A 24699-nucleotide genomic window follows, 5' to 3' on the forward strand; every position below is an offset into this window, starting at 1 on the left:
CGTGTGCAGTGGCTCTGAGAGAGGAAGGACCTTTGCAGTGGCTCTGAGAGAGGAAGGACGTGCGTGGTGGCTCTGAGAGTGGAAGGACGTGCGCGGTGGCTCTGAGAGTGGAAGGACGTGCGCGGTGGCTCTGAGAGAGGAAGGACGTGCGCGGTGGCTCTGAGAGTGGAAGGACGTGCGCGGTGGCTCTGAGAGAGGAAGGACGTGTGTGGTGGCTCTGAGAGAGGAAGGATGTGTGTGGTGGCTCTGAGAGAGGAAGGACCTTTGCAGTGGCTCTGAGAGAGGAAGGACGTGTGTGGTGGCTCTGAGAGTGGAAGGACGTGTGCGGTGGCTCTGAGAGAGGAAGGACCTTTGCAGTGGCTCTGAGAGAGGAAGGACGTGTGTGGTGGCTCTGAGAGTTGAAGGACCTGTGCGGTGGCTCTGAGAGTGGAAGGACGTGTGCGGTGGCTCTGAGAGAGGAAGGACCTTTGCAGTGGCTCTGAGAGAGGAAGGACGTGTGTGGTGGCTCTGAGAGTGGAAGGACGTGCGCGGTGGCTCTGAGAGAGGAAGGACGTGTGCGGTGGCTCTGAGAGAGGAAGGACGTGTGTGGTGGCTCTGAGAGTGGAAGGACGTGCGCGGTGGCTCTGAGAGAGGAAGGACGTGTGTGGTGGCTCTGAGAGTGGAAGGACGTGTGCGGTGGCTCTGAGAGAGGAAGGACGTGTGCGGTGGCTCTGAGAGAGGAAGGACGTGTGTGGTGGCTCTGAGAGTGGAAGGACGTGCGCGGTGGCTCTGAGAGAGGAAGGACGTGTGCGGTGGCTCTGAGAGAGGAAGGACCTTTGCAGTGGCTCTGAGAGAGGAAGGACGTGTGTGGTGGCTCTGAGAGTGGAAGGACGTGTGCGGTGGCTCTGAGAGAGGAAGGACCTTTGCAGTGGCTCTGAGAGAGGAAGGACGTGTGTGGTGGCTCTGAGAGAGGAAGGACCTTTGCAGTGGCTCTGAGAGTGGAAGGACGTGCGCGGTGGCTCTGAGAGAGGAAGGACCTTTGCAGTGGCTCTGAGAGTGGAAGGACGTGCGCGGTGGCTCTGAGAGAGGAAGGACCTGTGTGGTGGCTCTGAGAGTGGAAGGACGTGTGCGGTGGCTCTGAGAGAGGAAGGACCTTTGCAGTGGCTCTGAGAGTGGAAGGACGTTTGCGGTGGCTCTGAGAGTGGAAGGACGTTTGCGGTGGCTCTGAGAGTGGAAGGACCTGTGTGGTGGCTCTGAGAGTGGAAGGACGTGCACGGTGGCTCTGAGAGTGGAAGGACGTGTGCGGTGGCTCTGAGAGTGGAAGGACCTGTGTGGTGGCTCTGAGAGAGGAAGGACCTGTGCGGTGGCTCTGAGAGTGGAAGGACGTGTGCGGTGGCTCTGAGAGAGGAAGGACGTGTGCGGTGGCTCTGAGAGAGGAAGGACGTGTGTGGTGGCTCTGAGAGTGGAAGGACGTGTGTGGTGGCTCTGAGAGTGGAAGGACGTTTGCGGTGGCTCTGAGAGTGGAAGGACGTGTGCGGTGGCTCTGAGAGTGGAAGGACGTGTGTGGTGGCTCTCAGAGTGGAAGGACGTGTGTGGTGGCTCTGAGAGTGGAAGGATGTGTGTGGTGGTTCTGAGAGAGGAATGAAGAAACCCAGCTGGCACCAGTGGGGACGTGAGGGTCAGTGGAGGGAAAATGGGACATGCCTTTTAAAACCAAAGGCCACATACCATCTCTGTCCACTTGGGACAGGTAAGTCTTGAGTGGCTGGGACTCTGGGCTTGATTATGAGATAAATGTTGGATGGCTCGAGTGGGTTTCTGCTGCTAATAGCTGCCTTAGCTGGTTTGGCAAGAACAATTTGAGTTTCTGACATAGACTTAGGACATTTCAGTAGAAGCAAGGTCTGCAGCGGGCTGAGTTTGTAAGTAGTTTGGGCTCTGAAGTGTCAATCTGCCCTTGTGCAAACAAATACTGCCCACCACTGCCACACAGTCAGAGTTCTACTGAAGAGTACAAAATAGAGTCACAACTCACTCATGGATTCTGAAATCTGAGTTCAAGTGTTAAGACTTTATAGCATAACTTCACCTCAAGCTTTTGGTTTATATGCATTATAAATTAATACTTGATTTTAACCTTTCATAAGCATTGATAAGCATTTGGAAATTTATCTGTGGGTCTAATCTTCTGTCAATGATCTTTCTTTCCATTTCTCTCTGCTATTTTCCCCTGCCACAAGGGGAAAATAATATTCACATCAGTAGTTACAGTTTCTTTCTGCCCAGATTAGTAGGAATTCCAGGGTTTCTTCTGAAATTCTCCCCTTTTGAAGTTTCTTGGTGCTCTTTGCTATTATAGTACCTCTCAGGGGGGGACCATCTCATTGCATTAGGGAGGCTGCACAGCAGCCCTAATACCTCTGAAGGGAAGGGGTCAGGAGCTTCATCGCATTCTGCCCCAGATGCTCCGTGACTCTGCAGAGAAGTAAGGGATGGGTAGCTTTGTCCAGCCAGAGATAAGATCGTGAGACACCCTTCTCCCAGACAGTGACTGCCTGTTTGCCTTAAGTTTGTGAAACTAACAAGGACCACTCCAGAGCCTCTTTCCAGGAGAAAGACCTGCTCTAAGGAGATTTGCTGGTTTCATTTTTAGGCAGAAAAGAGACTGACAAGTTTAAAATGGCAGCTAAAAAAAGATCAAAACATTTTGGCTAACGGGATTTTGTGAATACCCATACAAAACACACATAGGTTGTGCATAGATATCATCTATACACACAAAAACATGTGTCATGATCTCTAGATTACTGCTATTGAAGAAAAGTTTATATTTTAGTTTTTCGTACATGCTTGAATTTGCTTTAGACAAATTTAGTTTTTTAAATGTGGACTTTTAACCCTATTTGGATGTGGATTTGATGAAAGAACTCACTCCTGTTCATGCATATACATCAGTGAAATGTGTAACTATTAAAATAATGGATTTTCCATTTAATTTTTATTTATATACTTGTGACTATTTTACAATATTAAATATATATTACTTTGCATATTTATATTTAATTGCATGTATTTACAGTAACTTATTTCTTATATTACTAAAGGTAAGAAATAAATCACCCTAAGTTTAGCATCTGTCTTAAATTTAGCTGCATTATATAGCAGATAATATTCTTTGCCTTTATAAGGGAATTTATATTAGTGAACTAAAATGATAAAAACACATTTCTGTCATCTTATTTGTAACCTGTAATTTCTGAAGACCAATTTAAGGTATCTTGTCTCTTTAAATGACATTAAATTAGACCTCAGTCATCTGTTTCCTGTCACTTCCTATTATTTTGTACTTGTTCATCAATCCTTGGGGGAAATCAGAGCCTGTGTGGCTCTCTTTGATTTGCATAATGCTCAGTGAGGGCGTGGTCAGGAAGCACCTCCCCTCCCCTCCCCACAGACTGACATTCTTCTGCTCACTGTTAATCCCACCAGTCCTGGCCCTGTGAAGCATAATGAGACTCTTAAAAAGTAACTTAAAAATAAACTCGACTATTTTAAATGTTTAACTCTACTTTTACATTATACATGTCGAAGTTTAGTATCTTGTTGTTCACTAGTTTATGTCTCATTACCAGAGGATCTTATAGTTGAAATATTAACCATTGTTCCAGTGTTTTCACATGGGCAAGTGACCTCATTTCAGAATAGTCTGGGGGATTATCTCTGCACACATTTCTAATTATGGAGACATACTGTTTGTAACTGTAGAACAGAATCAAGACCCATGTGGTAACCTGGTCATCCTGTTTTCATAAAAACAACTCTTCTTTTTCACAGTGAATTAATATTTTTCATCCATTTTTTAAATGTAGGAGTCATATCAGAAATGAATAAATGGTCTATAAAATTATAGAAATTTATAAAGCATAAAATGAAAGTCTCCCACCCAAAACCATCCCCTAGAGATGACTACTATTAATACCTTTTCTAGGCACATTTATATTAGTACATACATTTCTACAAAGATAGAAATATGGTATAGTTTTCTCTTTTTTACAAGTAATATTTTATAACTGTTTTATTATTTACTATCTCATGAACCCCTTTCCACATCACTACGTAGTGAGAGGCTGCTTTTCATGGCTCTATATATTCCACGGTGTTAGGCTTTGGGGTTCTAATAACTTTAACATGTTGATAAATAGATAACTAGATACTTTAATAAATAGAATTAGAATTATTAGAAGAAATAATATCCACATTTAGTTTTTCACAAACATCGCCTAATAGTGCAACAAGAACTTTGAAACTGTTTACATTGTATCCAAAGATGAATTAATGCTCTAATTCCCTGCCTATTTATTTTATTCACTTGTGCCAGTTTAATAGATTAAAAAGTAATCTCATTTAAAAATATATATATATAGACTGATTATTAGTGAAGTTAAATATATTTCTGTATCTTTATTGGTCATTTATATTTCTTTTATAAGTAATCCATTCATCATTTTGCCCATTAGCTATGTTCATCTTCTCTTATTTACTTGTGAACATTCTTTATAGGTTAAATGTTTTTAAGTTATCTGTCATATAAAAATGTAATACCTTGTTCCCTAAATTTGTCATTTAAATTTTCTAGTGTCCTTTGACAGATAGTGAATAAATTTTTTTAAAATCAGCTCTGTCATTTTAAAAAACACTTTCTTGGGTTTGTAGCATGTTAAACAAATTGTTCACGTTCTAAGAGTAAAAGAATATTTCCCCTAGTATTTTTATTTTTTTTTACCCTTAAATCTTTATTTGGAATTTATTTCTGTAGTTGTGCTAGCAATATAAAAGCTCAGACTTTCCTATTATAATTTTTTTAAATCGAGAGGAAGGGAATCAGAGACAGACTCCTGCCTGTGCCCTGACCAGGATCCACCTGGCAAGCCCCCTACCAGGCGATGCTCTGCCTGGCTAGGCTGTTGCTCCGTTACTCAGCAACCAAGCTATTTTGGTGCCTGAGACGAGGTCATGGAACCATCTTCAACACCCAGGGCCAACTTTGCTCAGACTGTTTGAGCCAAGGCTGCTGGAGGGGAAGAGAAAGGAATAGAGAGAAGGGGGAAGAGGTGGAGAAGCAGATGGTCACTTCTTCTGTGGACCCTGACAGGGAATCGAACCCAGGACTTCTATACACCAGCTGGCACTCTACCACTGAGCCAACCAGCCAGAGCCCTTATTATAAAATAAATTTGTAGAACTTTTAAAATTAAATCATAAATGAATTATCTGAAAGTTTAGGTATCCCATTACATCTTATACTGAATTTTAACTATGACTGCATATAGACTCTACATTATGAATTTCTGTAGCAGAAAATGCAAAAATAAAAGCACTTATCGCTTGTATGCAGGAAGCCTTCAAAATATTGAAAACAATTATTCCATTTGGATTTTTTTTCTGATTAAGGAACAAAGTACCTGTGCATGTCTTAAGTAATTAACTCATCTAATCTTGATCTAAGAAGCATATTTATTCATCTAATATTGAAATTTACTTTCAAATCCCAAGGCCTTACAGCTTAAAACAGTGGAGGTAGGATGGGGAAATAGGGGAAGTAATTAAAAACCAATTTATATAGTAGCCTATGTGGATAGTAACCACTTTTGGGGGGGATCCAATTGTATGCATATAAATATTTGTTTATGATAAATATAGATGATCTTAAATAAATAGAAGATTGAATAAATTCTAGTCTAGCCAGGAGAGACATCATATATTCTTCATCATCATAATAATTATTACACTTTGGTAGATTTCTATTGTTATGACAATTTGAATGATGTCTTGTGAGTTATAGAGAAGCTTGAGTGTGTGAGGACAGTCTAGCTCTGACCCCCCAAGCTCAGTCTGACAGGTAAACATGAACTCTTGAATGTGTATGTTGAGTTATGGAGATGATCATGTATAGATGAGAAAAATTACTTTGTTTAGAGTCTAAATGTCATAAATGTTTTCTGAAGTAGCTCGTGAATCAACCAATCAAACTAGGTGTCTTGAAAAATAAGCTTCCTAAGAATTTATTAAACTTGCTTGTATAAGTCAAAGGAGCAAATTCCAGAGAAATAGATTTATCCTTTCATGGATCAGAGAGACAGTCGAATCTAGAGGTTAAGAGCCAGACATACTACTTTGGTTCAAATACCTGCTCTGCCTCTGACTGTGAATAAGATAACCTCTATGAATATAAAAGTGTTTATTTATTGAATGTAAATATTTCTATGGTTCTGTGAGTATTAGTAAGATAATATATAAAAAGGGCTGGAAACAGTACTTAGCCTGTTCTGCACTCCACAGTGGGAGCTCAAGAAATACTAGCTATTCTTCATTAGTTATTAGAGAAATGCAAATCAAAACTACAATGAGATACCACCTCACCCCTGTTAGATTAGCTATTATCAACAAGACAGGTAATAGCAAATGTTGGAGAGGCTGCGGAGAAAAGGGAACTCTCATCCACTGTTGGTGGGACTGTAAAGTAGTACAACCATTATGGAGGAAAGTATGGTGGTTACTCAAAAAACTGAAAATAGAACTACCTTATGACCCAGCAATCCCTCTACCGGGTATATACCCCAAAACCTCAGAAACATTGATACGTAAAGACACATGTAGCCCCATGTTCATTGCAGCACTGTTCACAGTGGCCAAGACATGGAAACAACCAAAAAGCCCTTCAATAGAGGACTGGATAAAGAAGATGTGGCACATATACACTATGGAATACTACTCAGCCATAAGAAATGATGACATTAGATCATTTACAGCAAAATGGTGGGATCTTGATAACATTATAAGGAGTGAAATAAGTAAATCAGAAAAAAACAAGAACTACATGATTCCATACATTGGTGGAACATAAAAATGAGACTAAGAGATATGGACAAGAGTGTGGTGGTTACCAGGGGTGGGGGGAGGGAGGACACAGGAGGGAGGGAGGGAGGGAGGGAGAGATTTAGGGGGAGGGGGAGGGGCACAGAGAAAACTAGATAGAGGGTGACGGAGGACAATCTGACTCTGGGCGAAGGGTATGCAACATAATTTAATGACAAGATAACCTAGACATGTTTTCTTTGAATATATGTACCCTGATTTATTAATGTCATCCCATTAACATTAATAAAAATTTATTTTTAAAAAAAGAAATACTAGCTATTACTTATTCATTCGTCAAACATTTTTTTAGTAGCTATCTTCAGCCTCATACAGAAAGGTAGTACTTCTTAGGAATGGGAACAGTTGGTTTTGAATGCCATGGTCTACAGCCACGCCACATAAAGGATCTGCTATTGTATAACCACCGCTTCTTTGCTTGGGAGGGCACTGGCTTGGGTCTCTATTAGAAACATGGAGAAAGCAGGGAGTTCTGGAAGCCAGAGGAGGTGACATACCAAATTCCTGTATACACTGGAAGGATCATGGATTTCTGGTGAGAAGATGGGCATGTGTCTATGGGATACTAAGACTTACTGAGCCCTTCCTTGCGGCAGACACGAACCCCTTTGTTTCCTCTGGTCCCATCCCATCATCCTTGTGGGCTTTTCCACTTTCCTGGATCTATCTGTGTACACTGGCTTATTCCTTCATGTTTATTCCTCAAGCCTAGCAGAAATCCTTCTGTAAGTCCTCTATTCCCTTGACATTCCATTCCAGGGTCCTTCTCTGTTGCTGATGAGCACAGAAGAATTTTTATTCTCTTCCTTAAGTTTCTTAGAGCTCATTCATTGCTCTACCCTGTAACAGACTTTTTCCAAAATTAGATTCTGAGAACTCTTGCCTCTATGAGCTCCGATGAGACCTGCTATGCAATAGTTGTCCCTCTGAGACATAACAGCCATATATTGTAGATGTGCTAGGACTTTACATTTCATTTAAGCTTATTCTATAATCTTTTAAATACAATTAATTTACTAACTATTGAACAGGGTAATAATGTTCCTTAGTTATTAAAATCATTGGCCTTTCTCTGGCCTCCTTAACCTCTCTGTATTATTGCCACTGTTCCATTACTTTGGAAAGCCATTTGCTCGCTGGCTTTTGTGGTCTCCTCTCATGTTACTTTTTCTCTCAGACCATTCACCTGTGTTCTCCTTTAAAAAGAACCCCTGCCCTTCCTTTCTCCCCACCAAGTATGTTTCCTTAGAAAGAACAGTCTTCTCTACACCTTCCTTTAGTTGTGGACTGCAAATGCTGTATTTCTACAATTATCACTGGCTTAAACTCAAGCTCTGCCTTTACAAGTATCCACTAAACATAATCTTCTCCTAACACTAAAGGCACATATTTATTTGAGTGAAAGCACTCTAGGAATTATAGAATTAGAGGTAGAGAAGACTGAGCTGTTTCCTTAAAAAGCTTAAAGAAGGTGGAAAACACAATATAAATAAATGAATAAACAAGATAATTTCAGGTATTGTTAAACGATATCAAGGACATGGAGTAGGCTAGCATTTCAGAGTATGGCTAGGGGGTTGATTTTTGTTGATAAGTCAACACTCAAAGAAGTGATATTTGGGTAGTGCCCCAAACAATGAGCAAGATCCAGTTGTGTGAACATGCAAAAAAGAGCTTTCTAAAAAAGAAGCAAAAGCAATGGCCAAAGACTTGAGGTAGGAAAGAGTGCTACATTTGAGACATACAAGAAATAGGGCCATCCTGGCTTGAGTGTGGTGACTGGGGGGTGGTCAGGAATTGTTCTGTACAGCATGGTAAGGAGTTTGCATTTTACTCTTGGAAGTGTCATAATGGAAGAGAGGCAGGCGAGTGCTGCCCAGGTCCAGAGGCCTATAGACTGATGGAATCCCACTGTGGCCCTTTCACCTATTCTCAAGGGGACATCAGCAGTGTAGTGGATGAACACTTCTCCAGCACTCTGAGAAATGTCAGGAACCCCCAGGAGCCCTGGTCCTGAGTGATGATATTGACATACCTCCAAATCAGTGCCGTTTCTCTTCTCAGTGGGCAAAGCTGCAGTCAGAAGTATCTTTTGCAAATGGTGCTACCAACTGCAGCATGACTGAGTTTGGTCCCATGTCTGTGGATCAGTACCCACTGCCCCAGACTGGGAGTCCCTTGTTGAGCCTGGCGAGCTGTGGCATTTCTCCTTCCCAGCCAGCCCTGGCTCCCCAGAGCTTGAATGCCCTCATGCCTTCTCTGGTGGGCACTTGATTCCGGAGTCCCAGCCCAATGGGAAATATGATTCCCTCCCAAATTTCATCCAGCAAGAAAGCTGTGTCGCCCATCCTCATCAATCTGCCATGTGGGAGAATTGCAACTCTACCTAGGCAGCCAGAAGCACAGGATCATCCTTCCACCTGCCTTCCAGCTCAGCCCACTGTCAGAAACGTTTCTCCCCGGATCACGGACCTGCCAGTGCCAGCCTTGCCAGTGGAAGAAGCCAGTCTCCAGAGAGAAGAAAAGATCTGTTCTTTTACTGAACTTCAGTTTGAATAAGAGAATTCCTTTTCCAAACCCGCTTATTATTTTCTACTGTGAATCTAGAGGGTCTATAGACATCTCCGTCCTTTTTCTCTTTTGGCCACTGAGAAACACTGAGTCTAGAGCAAGTTTCCATTCTCCCTAAAATCGAACACTTCTCTTTTTTGGCACCTATGCCTATAGCAGGGTTTTTCAAGCTTGTTAAGAGACTCCCCAGCATATGAAATCATTAGTAAAGCTGTTCAGGGGTGGGGAGCACGGAGGCCCTCCTGCTTGCTCAGCCCTCCCTGCCACTGCACCCTCTGCTCCCCCACTTAGAAATCTCCCTTACTCTCCACAAGCAGGACCTTTCATACCAAGACTGACTGTGGGGTATCCTAGGAGGCTGTCCCACTTTTCCAGCTGAATAGGAATACCAGGACCAACCTGAAGCTTTCCAACCTTAGGCAGACTGTGACCAATGTCACTCCTGCCTTTACTAAAATCAAAATGAAAGTGGGTGGGCAAGAGCCATTGAGAATGAGTTGAGGCTGGACATTCCCAGCATCCTCAAAGTCTGGAAGGAAACTGAAGAGGTCTCAGGCTGGTCCTGATGAATAAAATACAGTTGGAAAATTTGATTCTTCTTCTTCTTCTTCTCCTCCCTCTTCTCCCTCCTCCTCCTCCTCTTCTTCTTCTTCTTCTTCTTCTTCTTCTTCTTCTTCTTCTTCTTCTTCTTCTTCTTCTTCTTCTTCTTCTTCTTCTTCCTTCTTCTTCTACTTCTCCTTCTCCTTCTCCTTCTCCTCCTCCTCGTCCTCCTCCTCCTCGTCCTCCTCCTCCTCCTCCTCCTCCTCCTCCTCCTCCTTCTTCTTCTTCCCCTTCTTCTTCTTCTTCTTCTTCTTCTTCTTCTTCTTCTTCTTCTTCTTCTTCTTCTTCTTCTTCATCCAATGAGAGGAGGGGAGGCAGAGACAGACTCCTGCATGTGCCCTGACCTGAATCCACCTGGTAAGGCCCTCATTGGGCAATGCTCTGCCCATCTGGGAATGTTGCTCCATTGCTCAGCAACCGAACTATTTTAGTGCCTGAGGTGAGGCCATGGAGCCATCCTCAGTGCCTGGGGCCAACAGGCTCCAATTGAGCCATGGCTGCAGAAGAGGAGGGGTGGAGAGAGAGAGAGAGAGAGAGAGAGAGAGAGAGAGAGATAAAGAAGTGAGAGGGGAGGGGTAGAGAAGCAGGTAGTTTCTTCTCCTGTGTGATCTGACTGGGAATTGAAACTGGGCCATCCACACTCCAGGCCAATACTCTACCATTGAGCCAACCGACCAGGCCTTGATTCTGCAATTCTAATAAAGGGATTCCAAATGGAATTGCTGAGAAATCTAAGGACTAACTTATTGGAAGCTGGTTAGTTAGTTAGCAAGCTAACTTGGAATGAGTTCCAAGCTGGGCCTGGACTAGGTTCTGTGTCCAGAGCATTTCTTAGCTGCAGCTCTGTGGGTTCCTGTCTGCCCTCACTCTGAGCATGAGGATGCTGGCATCTGGCACCCACAGGTGTCAATCTGGACTTTTCAGTACCTGCAGGGGCCAACCTGGCTCTCATAAACAATGTCACATTTCCTTTAGTTCTTTTATTGTTAGGGACATCTGGCAAAATTAAGTTTCTTTTCAGCACAGAACTGTTGGGGCCACCTGTGTAGATAACTTACAGTATCTTTGATAAGAGAGGTTAAAGACAAGGCTTGGTCCAACACATAGTGACACAACCTCCCTGCAGATTGTTCCAGATAAAATATCAAGTTTCTCCAAATCCATTCATCTCTCTAATCCAGTAGACAGCTTTGTGTCCCGTGTGAGCTTGGTACTTACCACGTGACAACCCCGGAAGCCCCTGCTGTCAATGTCCCCCATTCATACCCCACTTATTCCTGTATAACAGCTCAGAGGCTGGGATGATAAAACTTCACTTTACTGGATTACTAAAAACAAATCATGTATCCAAGCAGTAGGTTAGCTCTGAGTTTGTTTCCCAACCTCTTGTCAAGGGAAATGTCCTTGCTGATCCCCTGATTATGTGGGGCCCCTTCATCCTCATTGTCCCGCAGGAAGCACACTCAACAGCCTCTGTGTACCTCCACTCTTTGGAACCAGCTATATTGTTTGGGTTTTCTCTCTCTCTCTCTCTCTCTCTCTTTATTATCTATCATTGTTATAAATATGAAGCAGTGCAAAACTGTCCTGGTGTGAATAGCTTGGATAAAATCACATGACTTTTGAGTTGACTCATTTAAAGAAATAATAAAGGAGAATAGCCAGTATGAGAGAACCGCAGTGCCCTCCATGCCGTAACGGGCTGGAAGGGGGTTTGCGGGCTGGGCACTTGCGTAAGCCTGAGTGCCTTGTTTTGTTTGTTTTGCTGCTGTTTGTTTGTGGCTTATGGTCAAAGCACTTTTGAGATATTTGACACTGTGGTGACACTATGGAGGCAGATTCAAAATGTACACTCTATTTCCTTGCCTATGTCAAATTGAAGCCAACTGGAATCTAACAATGATTTATTTGAAACCTTATACCGTTTTATACTTTGAAGGCCCACGAGGAAAAAGAAAGCCCTGAGAGGCACAGAAAAGGAGGTGCAGCTCTGCCACACTGGCTCCTGGTGGCGAGCTACACTCTGCCAAGGGTCTTAAGTGAACATCTTGTCTAATTGTTCTTTTCATTTTTACGTCTTTCCTCCCAACTGTCTTATTTTTACCTCACCTATCTCTGACTTTTAAACCCCTGCCTTACTTTTGCAATTTCAGTCTTCTTTTCTTAATTTGTCCGAATCTTTTCTGATTTGATATTTCATCTTGCATTTTATTCTCTTTTATCTTTTTCCTCATCTTGCTTCTTAGTTTGGATACTACTTCTTAGTATATTTTAATTTAGTGATTAAATAGGCAAGATAGGTGGAGAAAAGGGTACTGGGTGAAAATGACATGTGTCACTAGACTTTAAGAACTACTCAGGGTGCATGTAGGCAGTGTGGATGTTATGACACTTTCTCATCTGATTATCACATCTTCTAGGCTTGATATTTCTTTAAATACTTGCAATACTTTTTACTGATTGATTCATAGATTTAATTTTTTTATTAAATTTATTGGGTGACACTGGTTAACGAAACCATACAGGTCTCAAGTATGTAATTCAATAAAACACCGTCTGCGCACTGTGTCGTGAGCCCACGCCCAGCGCCAGTCTCCTTCCATCACCTTCCATCCCCCTTTATCCCTCCTTGCCCACTTCCAACTCCCCCCAGCCTCACCCCTTTTCCACCTGGCTATCGCTGTACTGTTGTCTCTGTGTCCATGTGTTTTATTTATCTATATGTATCTATATCTATATCTATATCTATATCTATATCTATCTATCTATTTATTTTTGTTTTGCTAATCTCTTCAAATACTTTCTTAAACCAATCAGATTATTGGTTGGTAATGAATATGACAAGAGGTTCAACTTTTATAAAATGACCATACCGAAAAAGTATATAGCTGATACATATTAATAGTATTGACATATGATTTAAGAACTCATGAATGTTAATTTAACAATGTTCAATATACTGGTATTATATATTTTACATACTTATTTTATTCAAAGAGTACTTGAGTCAACATATAATAAAATACAGATATCAGGAAACCATTGAAATAAGAAATAAACTATTAGGAGTCACATTCATTCATTTATTCATTGGACATTTGTTAAATACCCTCTAAGTCCAGACATATAAAATAAGGATGAGAGGCCTGAGTGTGTAATATAATGAAGCCAACTGATAATCATCTGATTTTGAGAAGTGTCAGAAGTGCTGTAATTGGGGATATGTAGGGAGAGACTGATTGGAGTAGATTTGGGGGCCAGAAAATCTCTCTGTTAAGAGCAAGTAATGCTCAATTTGATAGTAATCGTATTATTTCTAGAGTCTTGGGAACTTGACATGTCATGAAAAATAATATGTAAATTTTTAAATAATTAAATGTTGTTGTCAGGTAATAACAGAAACCAACTATTCTTTGCTAGTTATTAGCAGCCAATGGTAGCATGCTGTCAATCACTTTTCCCTTTTTAATGAATTTATCACCTTCTTTCTTGAACTAACAAATGAGTTATAAAAAAGTTATAAGGCAAGCTATTTAAACAAAATCATCAGAAATTCATGGTTTATTAATTTTTAAGTTAATTATAGTGCTAAACAATTAAACTGACGTGTTTCTTTTTAACTTGTTGAATTTCTGATCATTATGACATTAAAGAGAAATTTTTTTCTTTACTCAAAAAATTATATTGTTGCCAGTATGGTACTTTTCCTTGGTTTTTCAAAATTTCTTTTACTTTTTCACTTAAAATTACGGAATATGTTCTGTAATGCTTGTCACACATAAATGTCAATGACTCTAAGCTATGTTTAAGTTATCCACTGGCATCTAGTAATTATCCAGAACCATGAAATGCAAGGCAGTATCTTCTGATGTGTAAAATTTCAATCCTGAAGAGAATTCCTTAATTTAAAACACATCCTTAGACAGTTTTAATTTAAACTTCCTTTACATTTAAAAATTACACACTTTCCTTAATTAAAGTTCTCCTTTTGATCAATAGTTTACTAGGGTCTTGTGTATGCAATCATATTATAAATTATTGGAGAGATGGCATAAGTATTAACAGTATCATTTCATGTCATATTCTAAAGCTCTTAGATTTTCTAAGCAAAATTTTCCATTGTATAAAGACACCAGGTTCCTTACAAAAAGGTGGCCAACTGTACATGTTAGAAGTAGTCACTCCGAACAAATGATCTTATATGAAACTTATTTAGGCATTTTGAAAAAAACATGTATTCATCCTGCACATTGAAAGAACATTGAAATAACTGTTTTCTCACGAGAACTTTATAGCTACATTTTACTTTCAGTTCTATTTTGAACTAACATTAAAAAGCTCAAACACCCAAACCTGATAATTGTGTTGGTACCAGAGTATGTGAATTCTGATACCCTTTCATCACTTGTACACTAGGAATTCTATTTTTTAAATGATATCCTGCCAGCTTTTTCACAATCCATTAATTCCTGGATCAACATCAGAAGGAATGTCAGAGCAGAGTGAAATTCTTGTAAGACACAGATGTCAGGATCAAAAGTCAGAGACATTCTCAGAGCAGCAGGGAAGCAAGCTTGTTAGACTTTTATCAGAACAATTAGTATCTTCCATGTGACAGTCTCGATGCCCGGCCTTATATTTCTGTAAGTTTTAGGCAAGCTGAAAGACAAAGTCCTCTTCCAAGTTTGGTGGAAAATTTTATGAGCTTATGTTCTGATTATTTTTGTACAGGATTCTTATGTTTTGTTGATCCTCTCCAAATTTCCTTAAATGGAGAATTATTGATACACTTAGACAAACTAGGGTCCAACTTATTATAGAGACAAATTTTCCTCTTCTCTGAGTGTGTGTAATACAAAGTGACTTGTGCTGTGGATGTTTGTGACGATTATTAGTACTCGGGAGGCTTTCCCAGCTGTTTTATAATATCTCACAGAGTAAGAACTTTTAATGTCTGGTCCCAGGTCACTCTAATGGATGCTCAATTAATGTGAATCATTGATGAAAGAAAAGTAATTAAAATTGGATGTTGAGATTTTAGTTAAATAATTTCTTTGAAACTCAGTATTATATTGTGCTAGTGTCTTCCTTAAGCCAAAATAATCTCCTTTGAAAAAAAATCAACCAATGAACTGTTTTCACTATGTATTGTCAATAAATTAAATGCAATTTGTTTTTCAGTAATAAGTTTCTTTGATGTTTGCAGTCACCTCTTGTAAAAAAAATTTATAACAACAATTTATGTATTCAGAGGCCAGCTTTTGGGACAACCTCAAACATCAGGAGCTGGAAATTAAAAGACATTTCTGGAAATGAGAAATGGTCCTTTAAAGTGTGAGCCTTAAAAAATAGCTGAGAAGTCCCAGACACCAAAATTATCCTTGTTGTGATAGAATTGATGAGTTCACCATTGGTAGAAAAGGGCTTCTCTACTTAGCTAATGATAGCTGCAAAAACAAGCCAAGAAACCTGGGAAAGAGTATGAATTAAAGAATAGAGGATGGAGAGGAGGCCAAGAGCATGATGACATTAACAGGTGCAGGAATCTTAAGTAGTGGCAAGGCTGGCAACTGTGGGCACTTTTGTGGCAGAGACTCAGCCTCCTGCTACCTCCATGAGACCCTCACATGATAATATGATGTATTGTATTTTGATGTGACCTGCTGATATTTTGTCAATAGTATTCACAGTGAAAAAAAAAAAGCAACTTTATAATTTATGTTTTTATTGTTCTATAACATATCTGAGTAAAATATACATTTGCTAGCCAAAATTACCTTTAGGGAAATCCCATGATTACCCCTTTCCTACAATTATTGCCTTAGACTTTTTTTTATGTAAAATTCTGAACTGCTGTTGAGACAATCTTATAATGAATGAAAGGAATTCTAGCTAAAGCTGTAATGCATGATGATGAACTCAGTGGTGTCCCTTACTTATATACTTTAGCAGTAGAGGCAGATGATTGCATCGCTTTCCCGACTGGGGAATAGCAATATACGCATGTCAGTAATACTCAAGGGCTTTATGTATGTTCATTTTCATGATAATGATGACTAAAACTGTTGTAGGATTCACAATTGTTTAATCAATTGAATATTTACACATTATATTGTATCAATTAGTTGTAAAAACAGTAAAGTATGCATTATTCATTGTTAGAGATGGTTAAATAGACTCAAAGGAGTTTAGTATTCAAGGTCACTTAACTAGTAAGTTCTGAGGCTGGTAGTTAACTCCATACTTTGTCCATTGCATATCACTCCCTCAAAGGGTCCAGGCATAGCAGAAATAGCAAAATAACAGTCAAAGATTTGTACTCCATTAATAAAGGAAAGATTAAATAAGTTATGGTGTGTGCATATAATGAAATTGCACAGTCATTAAAATAATGCTTATGAAACTATTTTAATGACATAGAGATGGCTCACAATATACTGTTAAAAAGTAAAATTTCAGAACATAATAAACTATGTTATCCATATAAAAATATGTTATGTGTAAAAGAAAACACATGGTAGTTTTTTCTAAGTTGTGGAATAATAAGTAACTTTAAATTTTTTCTCAGCTTTTTTATATTTTTTAAATTGTCTAAAATAAGCATTTAGAGTAATTAGTAACCCTGTATAATAGTTATTTAAATACATTCATATTGGGTCAGTTGGTATCATCAAAAATTCTGGTAGAGAAATTATGAGTAGATATGAGTGAATGACTCCCCTACCAATTATAAATGTATTTCCAATTTTTCTGTGTGGCACAGTAACAAACAGTAATTGTCAACACTGAATCGAAGGAAGGGCTTGTGACATCCTAAAAAAAAACAAACCCAATTATATTATAGAACTTTGGTTTCTGAAGGCATTTTGTAGCTAAATGACTGCAGTGGTGCTCGAGTGTTGGGCAGATAAAATATCTTTATTATTCTCACTTTGTTAAAGATGGTGCTACCCACGTGGAAGCCCATTGCCCACGTGATAGCTTGGGATGGGCGTGATTATGTTAATATGTGTTGAGGGAGGGCTTTCATGTCAAAAGGTTTTAAAAGGAAGAGAGATCATGTTGTTCCAAGAGAAGAGGGATTATGTTCTAGGAGGAGTTGATGCTGGAGGAGTGGAGAGTAAGGCCACATGGAGGGGAGGAGAAGTAGCCAAGATGGTGGAGTGTGCAGTTAGTGCAGAGTTTGTGCAGAGAGAAGCAGATGGTGAACAGAGGTGAATAAGACTAGTAAGCTAGAAACTTTTAATTCTAGGAAACTTGGATAAGTCAGTGGCTTTGGGAGCCCTGAATGGAAAGGGAAGTGTTTTCCCACTGTGTGTATTTCTTGCCTGCTGGGTGCAAGCTAGGATTAGAGGTAATGGCCCACCAGTACTGGGCTCCATTGTTTCATTACCGTCTGTCTGAATCTAATGCGAACCTGCATGGGCCAGGTGGCTGTGATGGTGGCCGCGGCTACTGGCTTTACATTGAGGTAAGGGCATCCAATGTATATATTTATTTTCCTACTCTTCCCATTTGTTGTGTGAAGGATAGACCTTGTAGATATTCCTGTTAATGTTATGATCAAGAGCTGGTCCACCAGGCCTGAATGTGAACTGTCCGGTCAGTTCACTGTCGTCATTGACTTGTTACATGTTTCCTATTAAGAACTGGAATTGAAGGCTTTCTCAAAATATTTTTTCTTTGTCCTGCAACCAAAATTTAGGCAAAACATTTTCATCCACAGGGCCTGTGTGGTATCAAGTAAATGATTCTCTCTGTTGAGTCAGCATGGTCAGCAGAGTAAGGTGTTCTGGTGAGTTCCCCAAAGAGCTAGTGAATGGCTCTCAGTGTCTAGTATGATGGCTTTCTCTGCAGGAGGGTGAAGCCATTAGAGGGCCATGGGATTTTACCTGGTGGCCTTTGTTGTAGGGAATCACCCATTTAATCGTGAACCCTCTATGACTTTAATTGGGGAGCTCTAGGTAAAAGCCCTGAGGGAATGTCTCTTGGATGCAAACACCAAGAAACTGTGAGTGAGTGACCTTTGTGCAGACGCAAAGGAATGCATGTGAATGGGCTTTAGAAAATTAGCCTAGAGGTTCTAGATTGCCTCTTTCTTTGTGCTTGTTAATTAGCAAAAGAAAAAATTGTACTGACCCAAATTAGCCCTTTCTCCAAGTCAGCAAAATGGCCACTAGTCATTCTTTTCCCTTATCACCTGGCCTCCCTCTCTTGTAATCCTGTTATCTCTGTTCTACTTCTGATCAACAAAAGCTAAGGGAGAAGGAAATTCAGGAGGTCTTCTTTGCTTCCCTTGACAGGCCTCCCCCTCTCCCTCTTGATATAAGTCTGTGTCTTAAGTAGGTTTCTTCCATGTGACACTGATAATTCCCAGCGGGCTGGAGTACTACACTTTGTGCCATCTATTATTTTTCCAAAGAGCATGAGTCAATCACTTTGTTTGTTAATCCTATTTATTAGGCACTTGCTCTCTGTGAACCCTGCATAAGGACAATTCATAAGAAAAATTAAAAATAGAAATCATAGTCTGTGACCTAGAAAGGCTTAGAATTCAATTAGAGAAGTAAGCCACATATTGCTATGAGAATGTATATGTCACAATATATGAACAAATACAGACTGATATCTCACAAGCTGCAATATTACTGAGAGATCAGAACAAAGGTGAAACTTTCCCTTATCACTCAAAAAGAGTCACTTGTATGTTTCCTGCACAGGAAAGGGACCTTTTGTATTTGTCTTTTTCTCTTTACTCTGTATGACCCAGTGCTTACTTAGGAACTCAACTAATTTGGTATTACATGAATGACTTAATGAACGATGTTTTTGCCCTGGTAAAAATTATCAAGTGTTTTAAAATCTGTGTTAAAGTACAAGTTCTCCCTTCTGTCTTTCTTATTCCCTCCTTTTAAATGATATGTTGAACAACCTAGTTTATTTGACCTGTAGAATTTTCTGCAGTCTGGATTTTGTTCATTGCATCTTTAGGGTAGAGTTTAACCTGTACCTCTGCTCTCTATATTTTCTGTAAATTGGTTATGGATCCAAAGGCTTTATCAGAGTCGGGTCCAAATATTTTGGCAGAATTATAGGTGGCAGAGTATTCTTTCATGAGAAGGCAGATATGTTATGGCTGTTTCTTTCTTTGTGATATTAGCGATTGTTGATGTTCAATGCTCAGAACCTTTAAGTCATTAGATTTTGCAAAATGGGTATAAGAATTTATTTGTTATTTAATAATTTGCATGATTTCACATAGAGACACTGATGCTCCTATATTACTTGGATACCCAGTGATGAGGAAAGATAAATTCTAATTTTTTCTTTTTATTTACCAATTTTTTAAAATTTAGTTTTCTATCATCTTCTAAAGATGAACAGTTATATTCTTTTTATAATTATAAACTCAGTTGTTTAAACACTTTGTGTATTTTAATTCATTGGACTTATTATTTTTATTGAAGCTCAAAATAGCCCCATTTCTGGCGAATGGAACTTTTAAATGATTTCAATGAGTTAGGATTAATTTAGGGAGTCTGACTTTAAAAGAAGCTTTAGCAACCATACAAAGAAAAAAATACAATAAATGAATAAAACTTATTACCAAATAGCCAAATTATTATCTAACATTTCATGCCCAAACATATGATGTTCCATCTTTGCAATGAGGGAATATGTATTTGGGAGAAGTCTTAATTTATTATAAAACATTATGCATTTACATTTTTCTTTGCTTTTAAATTATTTTTCTTTAAAACTGAGTATAATCTATAGAAGGCAAATATAATAAGTATATTGCTTTATGAAGTTTTAAAGATATAATTCACCCCTGTAACCCTATCAAAACTAAGATATAGAACATTTCCAGCAGTCCAGACAATTTCTTCTTGCATCCTCTCATTGACAATCCCCTGAGGTCACCACTATTCTGACTTTTATCACCATTGATTCGTGTTGCCTATTCTTGAGCCTCATATAAATGGAATCGTACAGTATACAGTCTTTGATGCCTGGCTTCTTTAGTGCAGCATGATGTAAGTGAGCTCATCCATTTTGTTGAATATCTCAATTTATTCTTTTATATTTTTGTGCAGCATCCATTATAAGCAGTACTACAGTATACCATAATTTCTTCATCCATTCTCCTGTTAATAGATATTTGGGTTCTTTCCAGTTACTTATTAACTATTAGGAGTAATATTATGTGTTCTTGTAAGCTGTCTTTGGTGGATATATTTACTTATTTCTTTGGAGATATATATATATATATATCAGAGTAGAATTATTAGGACATAAAGGAGGCATATGTTTAACTTTAATAGATACTGACAAGGCATTTTCCAAAGTGGCTGAACCCATTCATACTCCTTTTAGCAGAGTATGGGTGTTCCAGTCATTCCATGTCTTTATCAACACTTAGTATTGTCAATCTTTTTAATTTTAGTCACTTTGATGAATGTATAGTGGTATCTTATTGTGGTTTTCTGGTCATTATTAATAGCTTCAAATTCATGTGCTATAGTTTCCTAGATATATAAAAAACCTCATTATTGGGTTTTTGATTCAATTCCTTTAACAAATATTTATCAAGTATCCACCATGTACCAGGGACTATTCCAGTTGTTGGAAATACCCCAGAAAACAAAACTATTATATATCATAAGAATATTTTTGCACAGTATTTATCTTTAGTATATCCCCAAGAATAAAATTTAATGGCTGTTTTTATACATCAACAGATTTTTATGAAAGGTTTTGAAGAAGCTTGTAAATAGACAGGAAGCAGAAGTGGGAGTTTTTCCTTCTGGTATCTCACTTGAGTAGAAGGGGACCAGTATCTGCCACTGGCCACTCTATTAACCTGGCTGTGTCTCTTTGCTTTCAGGCTCAGTTTCTTGCATCTCTAAATAAGGAGACTGAACAGGTTGAGCTGAAATATTTTTTAGCTGAGAATTTGCCTCACTAATTTGTCAGAATTCAATGTTGAGGGGTTTGACCTCTACAGTCACTCTTGGGGCTTTCGACTCTTAAAAGCTAGGTGCAAGAATTCTTCTCTAGGGAAGCTTCTCAACTTCACCCATGTTTGTAGTATTTCTGTCATTATGGATAATAGAGCCATATGATCATTTTCTTCTTTTAGATTTGTTGACCAGGAATGTTAAAGGGTCAACGTTAAAGAATATAGTAAAAGGATTTAGTGCATAAATGAGAACCGCAATCATTGTTAACAAAATCTTACAGGCAAGTCCCCACCCTCAGGGGCTAACAGTCAATTTTTACTGATCAGAAGCCTAGAGACCCTATTATTCTGGTATTACAACACAATATTTGAGTAGCACTTTATAAGCATCGCTTTCAAAATATGAAATCAGGTTGTATCACTTGTGGCCCAAACACTTAGATGCAGGGTAACCTGACCTTGTTTAGTACCTTGCATCTACTCTGTGGAGTCTGTGACCCTGAGATGCATTGAGCAGCTAGAAAATTTCACACCCCTTCACCTTGTCTATGGGGTACTCTAAATAGCTTTCTGTTGTTCATGTTTTCCAGCCGTCATAACTTCCCCACAAACACTTCTGAACCTCTGGCAGGGCTTTTAAATTACCCTTGCAAGCTCAGATACAGTATTTTACTGTCTAGTTTGAGGTGCTCACTGGGGTGGAAATGAGTATGCCAGAATATGACAGAGTTTTGGGGCAAATAGGATTATTCTCCTTTGTATTCTCTCTGCCATTGCTACAACTGGCCGTGGAATCTAACAAACTGGCACATAGCAGGAGGGAAGTTCACTTTCAGGGTTCTACCGCCATATAGTTAGAGAGATAAGGAAAAGGTAAACAGGCCAATCAACTGACAAATATCTACGCATTTATTCAAAAAACATTTACTGATACCTGTGTGTGTCCCAGGTAGTCAGAGTGAAATATACAGAAATGAAAGTTCTGGGAACTGACCTAAGATGGTCATGGGTTAGTTGGGGAAGTCCTATAAGTAAATACATTCAACATGATTTAACGATTGTTATAATATAGATCCTGACCAGGTACTCTGGTAGTGCGAAGTAGAAAGTTATGCATTTTCTGTGTGTGCGCGTATCAGGGAAGGCTAACTAGAAGAAAAGATGTTTAAGCTGAATTGTGAAAAGTGGGAGGAAATTCTTGCCAGAGGAATAGCTTATGCCAAGGAATCGTAGCTTAGTGGAGCAGTGGAGTATATTGGGGCCTCTAAGTGTATAACTGATACAGTTGGATATATAGTTGGGACAGTTTAGTGGAGAAAGATTAGGTGGGACACACAGCTGGAAAGACAAGCAGACACTGGATTGTTACTGGTAAGTCCTTGTGTGTCATGCTAAGGAGTTTTTCAATAAAGGGTTTTAATCAGGAAAGGAAAGTGTTAGAATTACATTTTTAGGAAAAAAAAATTGTCACTACAAAAGGGATAGATCAGAGTAGGTTAATTTTGGAAGCAGAAAGAATAGAAGGCTGTTGCAATAATCCAAGTGAGCACTGATGAGGATCTGAATTGAGATGGTATGAGTGAAGAGACAAAGGAGGATTTGAAGGACTTTGCTAAGTCAGAGTTGGTGAAACTTTGTGATTGGCTGAATAAGGAAGAGGAGGGTGTGGGTCCCTGGTTTCTCATTTGTTTGATCAAATTGTACCATTTACTGATGTAGAGAAGCCTGTGTACTTACAGAGGACCTACATGTGCTGAACATGTCAGGAGACACAACGAGGTTTAAAATCTAGCCCCTGGTTATGTACACAATATGCTTCTTCATAATAGTGTATATTGGACAGGTGAAACGGTGATAAAGGGGGCATATCAGATAAAGGACAATGTACGGTCAAGCAAAGGCCACAGAATATGGCAAATGTGCAATATCTTGAGAATTCCGAGTGGGCTGGTATTCTCCATCCTTCATTCCTTCACCTCTTTGCTGCATTTTAAACATAACCCTTCATAGACATTCTCTTTTCCTCATGGCCTCCATCCAAGTTTGCTCTTTCATCTAGCCTCACAGCTCCATGCTCGCTATGGGAAAAGGACTGATTAACACACATAGAATCCGCCCATTGACCTGGATCTTGTATCACTGACAGTAACATTTTTGTTTTAGAGTTCACAGTACTCATCTATACCACCCTTTTCATACCTTTTGACATTATATTTGCACCTCTATAACACTCTTTAATCTTCCTTGATAATATCTGCTTGAGGTAAAAACTTAGTAAAATTTATCATTAAAGTAGAAAATAAAAAGAAAAATGATAGACTAGAGACAGAATTTGCAACACACATGACAAAGGTCTAATTTCTGAATATGTAGAGCTCTTTCAAGTCAGGGAGAGATAAATGGACAATAGAAAAATAAACCAAGTATATAAATAATAAATGTACAAAAAAAGAAACACAAATGGCATGAAAATATTGCATAATGTTAATTGAACTCACAGATAACTTAAAAATGGAATTCAAAACATGATGTAAGTTTTCACCTTACAGTGTGATAATGACTAAAAAGTTTGCTCATATGTAGAGCTGGTGGGAGTGTGAAATATATATTTTCATATATTCTTAGTGGGCGTATAAATCAAGGCCAATTTTTTGGAGAATGATTTGGCACTATATATCAAAATGGGGATTTATGTTAACAAGTATTTGACACTAAATATTCAATGTCATTCATTATAACTATGTTTTCAGTTACAATTTGAAAATTACCTCAATGTCCATAATAGGGAACTGCTTAAATTAGGGTAAATGAATTGAATTAAATACTATACTGCACATTGATCAAGAATTGCGTGTATGCAATGATCAGCATGATCTTGAATATTTATTGACACCACTTTGCTTTTGCTGTCAATTTTTATAGATTGAACACGTTCCATATTTTGTTCCTGATCACAGTCTTAACTTGAAACATGGAGTGCTACTAAAAATCTAACAGATGACAATGTGACAATTGCACTTTTGTTTGGTGCCTTTACAATTCCCGTCATTTTCTCGTGGAGTAAAGGTCTCCAGGCTTGCTTTTCCTCCCAGGAGTTCCCACAAGCCTACTCACTTGATGAAATAAAAAAAAATTTTTTTCTTTTTGGTTCATGAACAGAACATATAACTTATAATGTAATTACTAGTATTTCCTGCTGTGAAATAAAAAATTATAGAGTTACTGACTGGAAAGGTGTCCCATTGATCTGTAGGTGAGACACTCACATGGAAAGGATATATAGTACAGGGGAGAAAGAGTTTTCACTGTCACATCTGGGTTCAAATCTTTGCTCTGCCACTTAATAATCCTGTGACCTTTATCATGTTATTTTATCTTCTCTGAGCCTATGAATAGAAATAATGTAGCTAACCTTTTTGGTTGAAAGATTAGGTAATATAATATGTTAACTACCTTATTGAATTAAACCATAATACAGGTCCTTAGGGAAGGGTAATTCTTCCTAAAATAACATTCCTAGCTGGCTCATGGGGTAAAGTATGTGCTGTCTTCGTGAAATTAAATAAGTGGTCCATATGATACTCTTCATACTGATTGGGTAGAACATAATCTTAAAATAAGTGGTTCAGTATGTGCAACTACCTCGTATT

General features: G+C 38.9%; 1 protein-coding gene and 1 pseudogene across 1 annotated transcript in view; both read left to right on the forward strand.

The window, feature by feature from the left end:
• The window catches only part of DCDC1 (doublecortin domain containing 1), a 394396-nt gene that overhangs the window by 82148 nt on the left and 287549 nt on the right, over window positions 1-24699 (forward strand).
• LOC136388730 (transcription cofactor vestigial-like protein 1 pseudogene) lies at window positions 8766-9458 on the forward strand (annotated as a pseudogene).

The sequence above is a fragment of the Saccopteryx leptura genome, chromosome 1 (genome assembly GCF_036850995.1).
Source record: "Saccopteryx leptura isolate mSacLep1 chromosome 1, mSacLep1_pri_phased_curated, whole genome shotgun sequence".
Classification (NCBI taxonomy): domain Eukaryota; kingdom Metazoa; phylum Chordata; class Mammalia; order Chiroptera; family Emballonuridae; genus Saccopteryx; species Saccopteryx leptura.